The sequence below is a fragment of the Opisthorchis viverrini genome (genome assembly GCF_000715545.1).
Source record: "Opisthorchis viverrini unplaced genomic scaffold opera_v5_168, whole genome shotgun sequence".
Taxonomy (NCBI): Eukaryota; Metazoa; Platyhelminthes; class Trematoda; order Opisthorchiida; family Opisthorchiidae; genus Opisthorchis; species Opisthorchis viverrini.
Genome location: NW_008751823.1, coordinates 640,966 through 650,478, shown reverse-complemented (window position 1 = coordinate 650,478; position 9,513 = coordinate 640,966).

Below are 9,513 nucleotides of genomic sequence, written 5' to 3'. Positions count from 1 at the left end.
AAACTCGTCCAAATGGCTCCATTTTAAGACCTCTGCTAAAGTGACCGTCTACTTCAAAAAATATCCCATAATCCAAGCTCTCCTGAGGACTCCGACATCAGCCTCAGACTCTGTAGGTGTGTAATTTGTTCCAAGCCGATAAGATCAGTTCGACCTGTTTGGTTTAATGAGTGCCGATCAGAAGCAACCTTCATTTGGCCTAACCTGTCAAGATGAGCAAACTCAGAGATTCCATAAGCTGGTAGTTCACCTTCTCAATATGTGCACTACAATCTCAGTACAATGAAGAGAAGTCTGCGCAGGGTTGAATATCATTACAAGGTCAGACAAAGTTCTGGTAAGAACTGCTGGTTTCGGTAGACGAAGTTCACAAAAATTAGCGTTTGGAGGTTCATATGGCCTGTCTACCCAGGAGAATGAGAACAGCAATCTACCGACTATTTTCATGGTCTCATCATCAGAGTATGTGAACAACATCTGAATGCATTCCATTCCATGGCGTCAGTTAATCGAATCGGTGACAGCTATTTATGGTGCAGATCCAAGTATGATTGTCAATCCTACTGGCGCATCGTATAGTGGATTCATAACACACACACACACACACATGTCTACGCCGAGTTTATAACACGTTTTTGGAGTGCGCAATGAAAACTTATGTGATTAAAATTAACCATAACCCTTAGGGGATGTTTCGGCGTGAAAACGCTAACAAATTCAAAGCATCTGCTTACTTCTTCCATCAGTGAAACTCATCGGTGAGACGTCATTGCGCTACGTGACATGTCGAAGCTAGGATCTATGCAATAAACCAAACAGCGGACCGCCATCAAATTCCTACATCTGCTACGCACAAAGTCGCCAGTCAGGAAAACGAGGTTGTTAGGAAATGAGCCGGCATTTGTTCAAACATTTTGCCCGCCTAAACCAGGCAACTTTGCAGTTTTCCAGTTTTATTCCTTTCGCTTCTAAAGTTAGTCTGATGCGCCCCCCCCTTTTTTCGCACACTCATGGGTGTTCCGAAAACGGAAGTTCTCATACTTGAGACTCTCCTCACTCGGAAGAATTTATCAATTTCCACAGTATCCAACAAGGGAGTCTAGGTATTCGCAGCTGAAGCCGGAGATGTCCTGTGTGCGGTACAGATTACTGATTCAGATAGAAATCAGCTGAGCCTCTCCGAATTCGTATGCGAATGAGAGTAGTTGTTGAAGGTCACATGAAGCCGCGCCTTTATGGCTAAACCCCTTCTATGAAAGTACAATTATCGAAGTCCTGAAAGCAGATTTTATGGTTGGAGGAACTTTGCTTCACTGTCTTGCAATAAAAAAAACAGCGGAGATGATCAGCCGGAAGCTACGTCTGCTAGATGGTTATCTTCGGAAAAAGACATGGCTGCACGCTTATTATCACTCGAGAAACCACCTCAAGGGACAGATTAAAAAGGTTTCTACTGAGAGTTGGTCTCTCCTGGAAAAGGCCTTGCCACCGAACTGCGCTCCATGGGCCAAACGAAGTGTTCTGGACGGTTAGTCTCTCCTGAGATCGGTCTCTTCAGAAATGGACAGATAAGGTCTTACAACAATCACTTCAGCCTCCGGAGATCACCGTAACACAGAATACCGAACTACATTAGAGCCTGATGATGCCATCGGTGTCATCAACTGTCAAACACTGATTGGAGTTGTGCGGAATCAACACAACTTAAGGTAGTCTCAGTACTGAGGTTGTGCCTCACCGGACAGAATACCAACGGCAGAAGGAGGTCCCGCACAACAACACTGCACAAGCTAGGACCCTCCTATTGAATATTATAGCGATGAGGTGTAGAATCCATTTTATCGTGACAGTTGTTGTTTTTGTACACTGTCATTTGGTGTGTTGTACTCGGCTCATTTTTTCGGTTCTCACATCGTAAGTTTGTTCATCCAGGTTTGCTAGTTTGACTGTTCACTACGGATTTCGAGTTGATATTCTGCAACATCATGGGACATCTTTGACAGATATTCTCAAAGTTTGAGGCTTGTACAACCAAAATTTCGGCACTGTATCTACAGTGTCGCGTTTCTAGGTAAAACTCTTTTTCGACAGCACTCACCTTGAAGGTTTGGGTGTCACTAAAAGGAACTCTTCAAGTACTTGTATTATTCAGCAGTAATGCTTGATAAACTACAGGTGTTATAAGGACAGCCATAGTATTATTGCAATAGGTTTACTGTATTTTATTTTATTGTATTGTATTGTATTGTTTGTATTGTATTGTATTGTATTATTACCAAAATTTCCGGTACACGAATTGCTGCTCACTCTTAGAGAAGAATCCCCCCCCCCAAGTAAGACCACTTCCAACTGTGGCCAGTTACACTGGCCACTTCGTATGGTCTTTGTTCCGGGGACTAGCATATATACATTTGTATATGTGTATAAAGTACAGTACAATACAGTACTGTATGGGATATACATAAACATATGTACACGTTTCTCTGTTTCTTGAGTTGAGCAGTGAGTATCCTTTCAGCGAGTGAAATTTGTGTGAACCGATATGAAAAGCTATTCAGTAGTGAGTGTCTTTCTATGCTACATTTTGCCTTCAATTCCATACTTACCAGATCACTTTTCCACAGAATTGGAGCATGTTAACCAACTGCTCCAAGCGGCCCCACGGTAAACCGTACATTCTGATACAGACGTGCGCCCAAAACTTGCTGCCATAGGGTATAAACTCATCTGAGTAGTCGCAATTGGATTAGAAGTGAAGGGAACCTACAATAAGCCGCCACTGGTAATCCGCACATCGCCATCAGGACAGTCAATCTACAGGCATACTTGACTTCCCCGGGAAACATCTGTTCGGGCTAAGTGCAGTAAGCCTCGCACTCAAGGTCATCAGTCGATTTTCAAGTCTGACCCTGAATCCCGTGATATGCAAGTGCAGCGCACCTGAACATCTGTTCTGCAAACGCAGAAACCTAAGATGACACTGCAGATTAAGGTCCAAGAAAAGGCTATCGCGTCTGCGTCGATCAAGTTAATTTTCTTGTTTCCAAATTTGTCAGCTATCTCAGAACGATAACTTTAAGATAGGAAGTATTCGTACGTCTGGAACGCACAAATAAATTTGCTGAGACAACCGGTCTCCCTGAGTTTGTGAGGAAATTGGACATATTTCAGATAGCCGTCAGATGCTTTTTATTCCTTTCCTATTCTTGTCTGCCAAGTTGGGTTACTTATTGCACTAGACTGCCCTCGTTGTGCCACGCCTTCGCCAGCAGTTAGTATTTTCCTTGTATCTCTCCATCTCTCGCTCCCAAAAGCCTTCTGGTTAAAGTGAGAAAACATGGTCCTGGAGCGAACAGGCCATACAATTCAATCGAGATTGTTCCCATCAACCCGAAATCCACTGATTTCAAAATTTCAGGCCTCCTGCTCACGATTTCTGGGCAAATTAGTGTTAAGTCTAAGTGGATGTCCGTGACCTTCTATCTCACAGGGTCGTTGGAGAAATTGTCGGACAAACTTTCTGGAGATAAGTGACACAAGATATCTCATGAAATCAAGAAATTGGCTACTGAAATAATATAGAATTATTCTTCAGTTATTAAGACAGTCCGAAATGTCTGTAAGTCAAGGCATCTACGTTGGTGAGAAATGGAAACCTTCGTAGGCCCAGTTAGCGTTCACAACCTACTTAATAGCATGTGGGGTTTTCATCTGGACCAGTTCTTTTGTGTGTTCTGTACAGACTGTCTTGATGCGTATTGGAAATTCTCACCGACGCAGTCTGTGGACCTATCGGAGCGTCCGCACAGTAGACAAAATCTAACATGCGAACCGCAGCGTACTCAGTTGCAAATTAATTTCGGGTTACCTAGAAACTTAGTTGGATCGCTTGTTCAGCACCAATGTAGTTTGCAAGTGAATGCATTCCATCAACGGGGTAAAATATGTTTTCCGATTAGGACATGAAGTTGCCAAGACCTTGGAGATTGTGCCTACCTGGTGAGCCGGCAATAAGTTGTCACATCATTTTCAACAACCTTGTGAACGCGGTGTTATGTCAGGGAAGCATTTGCCACAAAAAGTGCCGGTGTGATGTACTAACTTGACAGGACTTTAGTAACAGGCTGAATAATAGCCAATCTGTGCACATGAATAGCAGTTATCCTGTGGCAAACTCCGTCAGGATGGTAATTGGAATCATAAATCCAATATACAACTTTGTTCTGTTCAGGCAGAGTGGACAAGCTCGGTGAATGCTATATTTTGTGGTTCAGGTGTGCCCTCTGAGTGACCGGCGGTCACCTCGATTACCAGAAGCGATGACAACCAAGTGGTTCCAATATGGCTGTGTTTTACATGCTGAAACAAGTTACCAGTGTTTGTCTGAAGGCTTGTTGGTCCCTCCATTGGTCAGATTCACAGCATAAATGGATCCTGAAGTTAAAGTCCCAATTCTGAACATGGCATGGTTCACTCGTCATCAGATGGAGAGGAGTTGTAAATATTCGGCATATTATTGTTTCAAAAAACAAAAATTCATTATGCGAACCCCAGAGGTCCCGAGGCTATTTTCGTCTCCCCAGTGAGATGATCCCAGAGTTGCCATTGATCGATCTACGCATGTGTAAGCAGTGTACGTCTTGCGTACTAACGTGCTGATACACAAACTATCCTATGTGATCCCGTGAAGAAAAACGCCCAGCAATAAGCACCGTTGTTGACATCCAAATATGGTTTGTTGGAAGTTTCATGTAATGCATGCTTGTCAGTGAAGTACTCGCCCGAAGTTGATAACCGTTCCTCTTTGTTTGTTGTGCGTACGCCTGCATTGTACGATGCCAAGCAGTTTGCACAGAACACATTGCGGCATTCTAACTCAGAATACTGTATAAGTGATAAGCGACGAAAGGATGCCGGATGTAACTAACACCTTTGGCCAAGCTCCATTCAAGGGGAATCACCTGAATCACCGGAGGATGAGGTTCGTCCAGTGCAGATCTTGGATCCAACGAAAAGCATATTGAATACGCATCAAACTGGGTTCACTGTTGCGAACTGTTCTCGATGACTTGTCAGAGGTTAAAGCTATCGGCTTTCACTTGCTGGCCGAATATCAATGAACTGCTAGGGCTTTTTAATTTATGTAGGAGGAAAGTAATAGATAGAAAAAACCTTCATTGCAGAGCCTACCCAATTTTATTGTATAATGGTACAGCAAATCGGGTGACTGGAGTGCAATTTTATTACCTTGGCACCGGATTTTATCATTTTCTTGACTTGCGGGACGCAGTCTTGTGGAACAGTTATTTCTTTGTAGAAAAAAGCAAAAAGCTTATGGTAAAGTTTTTGGATCATTTGTAGCTTGCTTGAAGAGCAACAGCTAAGACTGAGGTTTTTTGTTCCAAGATAACTTACTGATTCCGTGTTTTCTTCTTCCAACAACATAAATAGTGACGAGATTCTTGATTTTCAAATGTAGAATTCGTCTTGTAAAGCAGTGGAACCTACTCCTATAATCCGAGAAGTTGCGTACACCTGATTCTTCCACCAACAATGGGTGACCTTTGAAAATCGATAGAGATTCGCTCAGCAACCTTCTGGATGGGCGAAGAACCCTCTACTATTTAACTATAGATGACTAATCAATAGTAGAGCTGGTTTGAGTTCAGCCCTCTGGTTTACTCAGAAAAACTGTATATTGACGCCACCATCATCGTCCGGGTCCTCACCGTGGTCATCGTCACCACTATTGTCACTACCGTCTATGTCATCATCAGCCGAATCACCAACATCATCATCATCGTCATCACCATCATCATCATCTGAATCATCATCATCATCATCNTGGATGGGAGAAGAACCCTCTGCTATTTAACTATAGATGACTAATCAATAGTGGAGCCGGTTTGAGTTCAGCCTTCTGGTTTACTCAGAAAAACTGTATATTGATGCCACCATCGTCGTCCGGGTCCTCACCGTGGTCATCGTCACCACTATTGTCACTACCGTCGATTTCATCATCATCGTCGTCATCATCACCATCATCATTATCATGATCATCCAAATCATCATCATCATCATCATCACCATCATCGTCATCATCATCATCATCATTATCATCATCATCCAAATCATCATCATCATCATCATCATCATCATCTCATCATCATCATCATCATCATCATCCAAATCATCATCATCATCATCATCGTCATGATCATCATCATCATCATCATCATCAATCATCATCTCATCATCATGAGCAGCAGCAGCAGCATAATCCTCGCCATAATCATCCTTCCCAACATCACATCCCTTGTGCTTATAACCCTCATCCGTTTGCGCGACTACTATTCCCTACTTCCCTTTGAATAACAGCCAACCGACCGTATCCTACGTCCTTCTTTAAGGAACACCAAACAACCATATCAAAATTGTTTCATTTATCACGCTGTAATCAGTTTCCAATGTCAGACCAAATGAATGCTACTCCTTACCACGTCCGTGTAATAAAGCACGGATCAATCGTCCATCGATTTTTCATGTTGCATGCAACGTTGACATGAAGGCTAATTTTCCCATCATTCCCTCCCCGTTCGGTCTTCCCCTTTTCTCGTTTTTCCTCCTCTTCCTTTGGTCAAAATAGGGATAAAATTGCCTATGATATGTGGGGGAGAATAGCGCGCGGCTCTCGTGCCAAATTTGTTGCGTGCGAAGTGGCAACTCCATCAGGTGTGTTGGACGGATTGTTCAGTCCACTGACCAAGCGTGCAGCGTAGTGGGAGAAATACAGAACGGGAAAGAGCCTACAAATTAGTTCACCACCCTCTTCTGGCCTCCAACCATTCATGCCTTGTAAATGATCAATGCAGTGAAAAAGTCTAACAATAGCGTTCAGGTTGTGCGGTGGCACGTTCGCAGCGCAGACTCGTATGACTCATCAATGGAGAGAGAGAGAGAGTGATGTGATGCAGCAATTGGTAGCGGAAGCAGTCTGTGTATCCTATGCGGCCGTTGGTAATCAGGCCGAATTAAACACCAGAACAGTAGGCTTAGGACTGCCATTCACTGGGTCTCGGGACAAAAATTGCTCCACTGGGAATCAGAAATAGGCACACACACACACACACACACACACGAGCGAACGCAAACTATACCGTATTCAATTATTCACAGGACTTGGATGAGAGGGAGAATACATCCGATTGTTGAGGTGAACAAGCACATAGTCACATAGGAACATATTGATCACACTGCCTGTCGACAAGAAAAATGGGTGAAAATACTTGCAGCAGCCTTCAAACAAATCCATGCACTCAGAAAAGTCCCTTTCAGTTGATCCGAATTTTCCTCTCCGAAAATGGCCCCTTTCCAAGCCAAATGCACCCACAGGATGCCATCAAAGGATGAGATATTACAATCAACAGTTTGTTAAATAATTTGTTCCCCCGTGATCATCTTTTGTAAGAGTTTCAGTGATATCTAGAATTGATTCACGAAGGATGATCTGTTGGACAATTCTAGTTGTAGTGCTGCACTCCTAGACATCGTTAATGCCGAAGCTTTTGACAACAGTACAAGCGGGGAATCAGTAGTGTTGACAGCTAATATCTCAGACAGCGGCAACACAGTGCCGGTCAACCCACTGTCCAACATGTGCAAGATGAGTCCATCTTGCCATTGAGGACACAGATACTAGAGAGTCTTGGAGGGGTACATTGGCCGATGGATGCTTTTTCAGACATCACTGCTTGAAACCTTATAGTCTGTGAAGTTGTTAGCTCAGAGGAATCGAGTTTGATAGGAGTACGTCAAAACAGAGAGGATGGAGGCCTGATAAGCACGTAAAGGAGGGACCAAGATAGCCCTGTGTTTGAAGGTCAAATAGCTGAGTGTTGTGTCCTCTTAGTCACTGCTTATTTCCCACCTGCAGTTTACGTAGGCAGTCATAGGCATCTAACGATCACCATCAATGTGGATATGGACATTTCACCAACTCAAACGTGAACTTCTAGGGGAAAATGAGAAAAGAGAGAGAAAAGTTGGAAAGGACGTTACCAGTACCAATTTGAGTTCGTAAGTTTGGCGACCAGTTTTTGTTCAGCCCATACTTCGAACTGGTCATGAAGTTCGACTCTCTATGTAATAGAGCGGTTATATGTACACATTCCTGGTCTTTTTGAAAGATACAAAAAGCAACATACCTTTAGAACTCATGGTCAGCTATGTTCTGAGTAGACTGAACCTTACCGTTGTGTGACGGCTTCTGTGATGCTGTGACCCAGATTTGTGCTGGGGAAAGTTCGGGCGACACTCCTCAGTTCTCTCATGCCAGGTTGACAAATGGTTAGGGATCTCCTGACCCTCCAGATTGAGGGTTGAAGCATGTGTGGCGACTTGTTCTATAAAAATTGCAATGCACCTGAAATACCTGCCAAACACTGCTGTCTTTTGAACCGAAGGCTTTGGTTGAGAGCCCTGCTCGTCCTCTTGTTTAGGTCTGGGATTCCTGGAAGTATCTCAGCTCACGTTCAACCAGGAATTGTACACTTACGGTAGCGAAGCGTCAGTATTGGATACTTATGTTGTGTTTTCGATGATGATGATGATGATGATGATGATGATGATGATGATGAAGATGATGATGATGATGATGAGAAGGAGGGGAGAGGAGAAATATCCACCCGCCAGATTTGAAATTTATTTTCCAATATGGGAATTCCCTTCCCAAAAGACTTTCTTCCTCAACCACGAATAAGTAAAAAACACTCAACAAAGTTCCCTGGAAATTCGTTTGTTTCGCTCTTCAGCTACTTGTGAATTTTATCGCCTCGGCCTTAATTGTTTAACAAGTAGTTCCTGTGTAATCGTTATACAGTGCTGCAGCAAAGGTGGGTTTCCGGTCCCATCAACCCAATACGTTCTTTCTATTGATTTTTCCACCGACTGATTTTTCAACTGTAGGCTAGGCTGTTTACTAAGGCGCTACCGTTATCACTATTTTGCATGAGCGGCATTTCCCTATTTTTAGATGTTGGTGATGACGGAACTTTCGTAAAGTGCACACTCACATGACTCTCGTTTGAACAACCGTCCTGCCGTCATGACGCAATCATTCTGGCGGGTCCACATTAAAGAAGGGAAGCGCTGGACTTGAAGTTTGTTCTCATTAGAGCTCACCGGTGAAAGGAGGAAGGCCTTCGCTGCGGAGTTATTTATTGGAAAACACCAAGTTAACCGGTACAGACTACTGGACAAGGAAGCAAACTCTCATATGCATCCCGTTTATAAAAACGGTGCAACCGTTTTCTTCTCAAACAGGTCTTCCTGAACTATCCTGGATACTATCACTCAAACGTAGACGAATGCTACAAAGCGATTCCACGAATTCACTTTTCAATTGACGCGAAGCGGACTTATGAGAAAACCACATACTACTCACATGCTTCATCAGTAGTACCCACCGTCACCCCAGTAGTGTATATCCTTGGCCGTGCCGGGGCTTGAAATTCG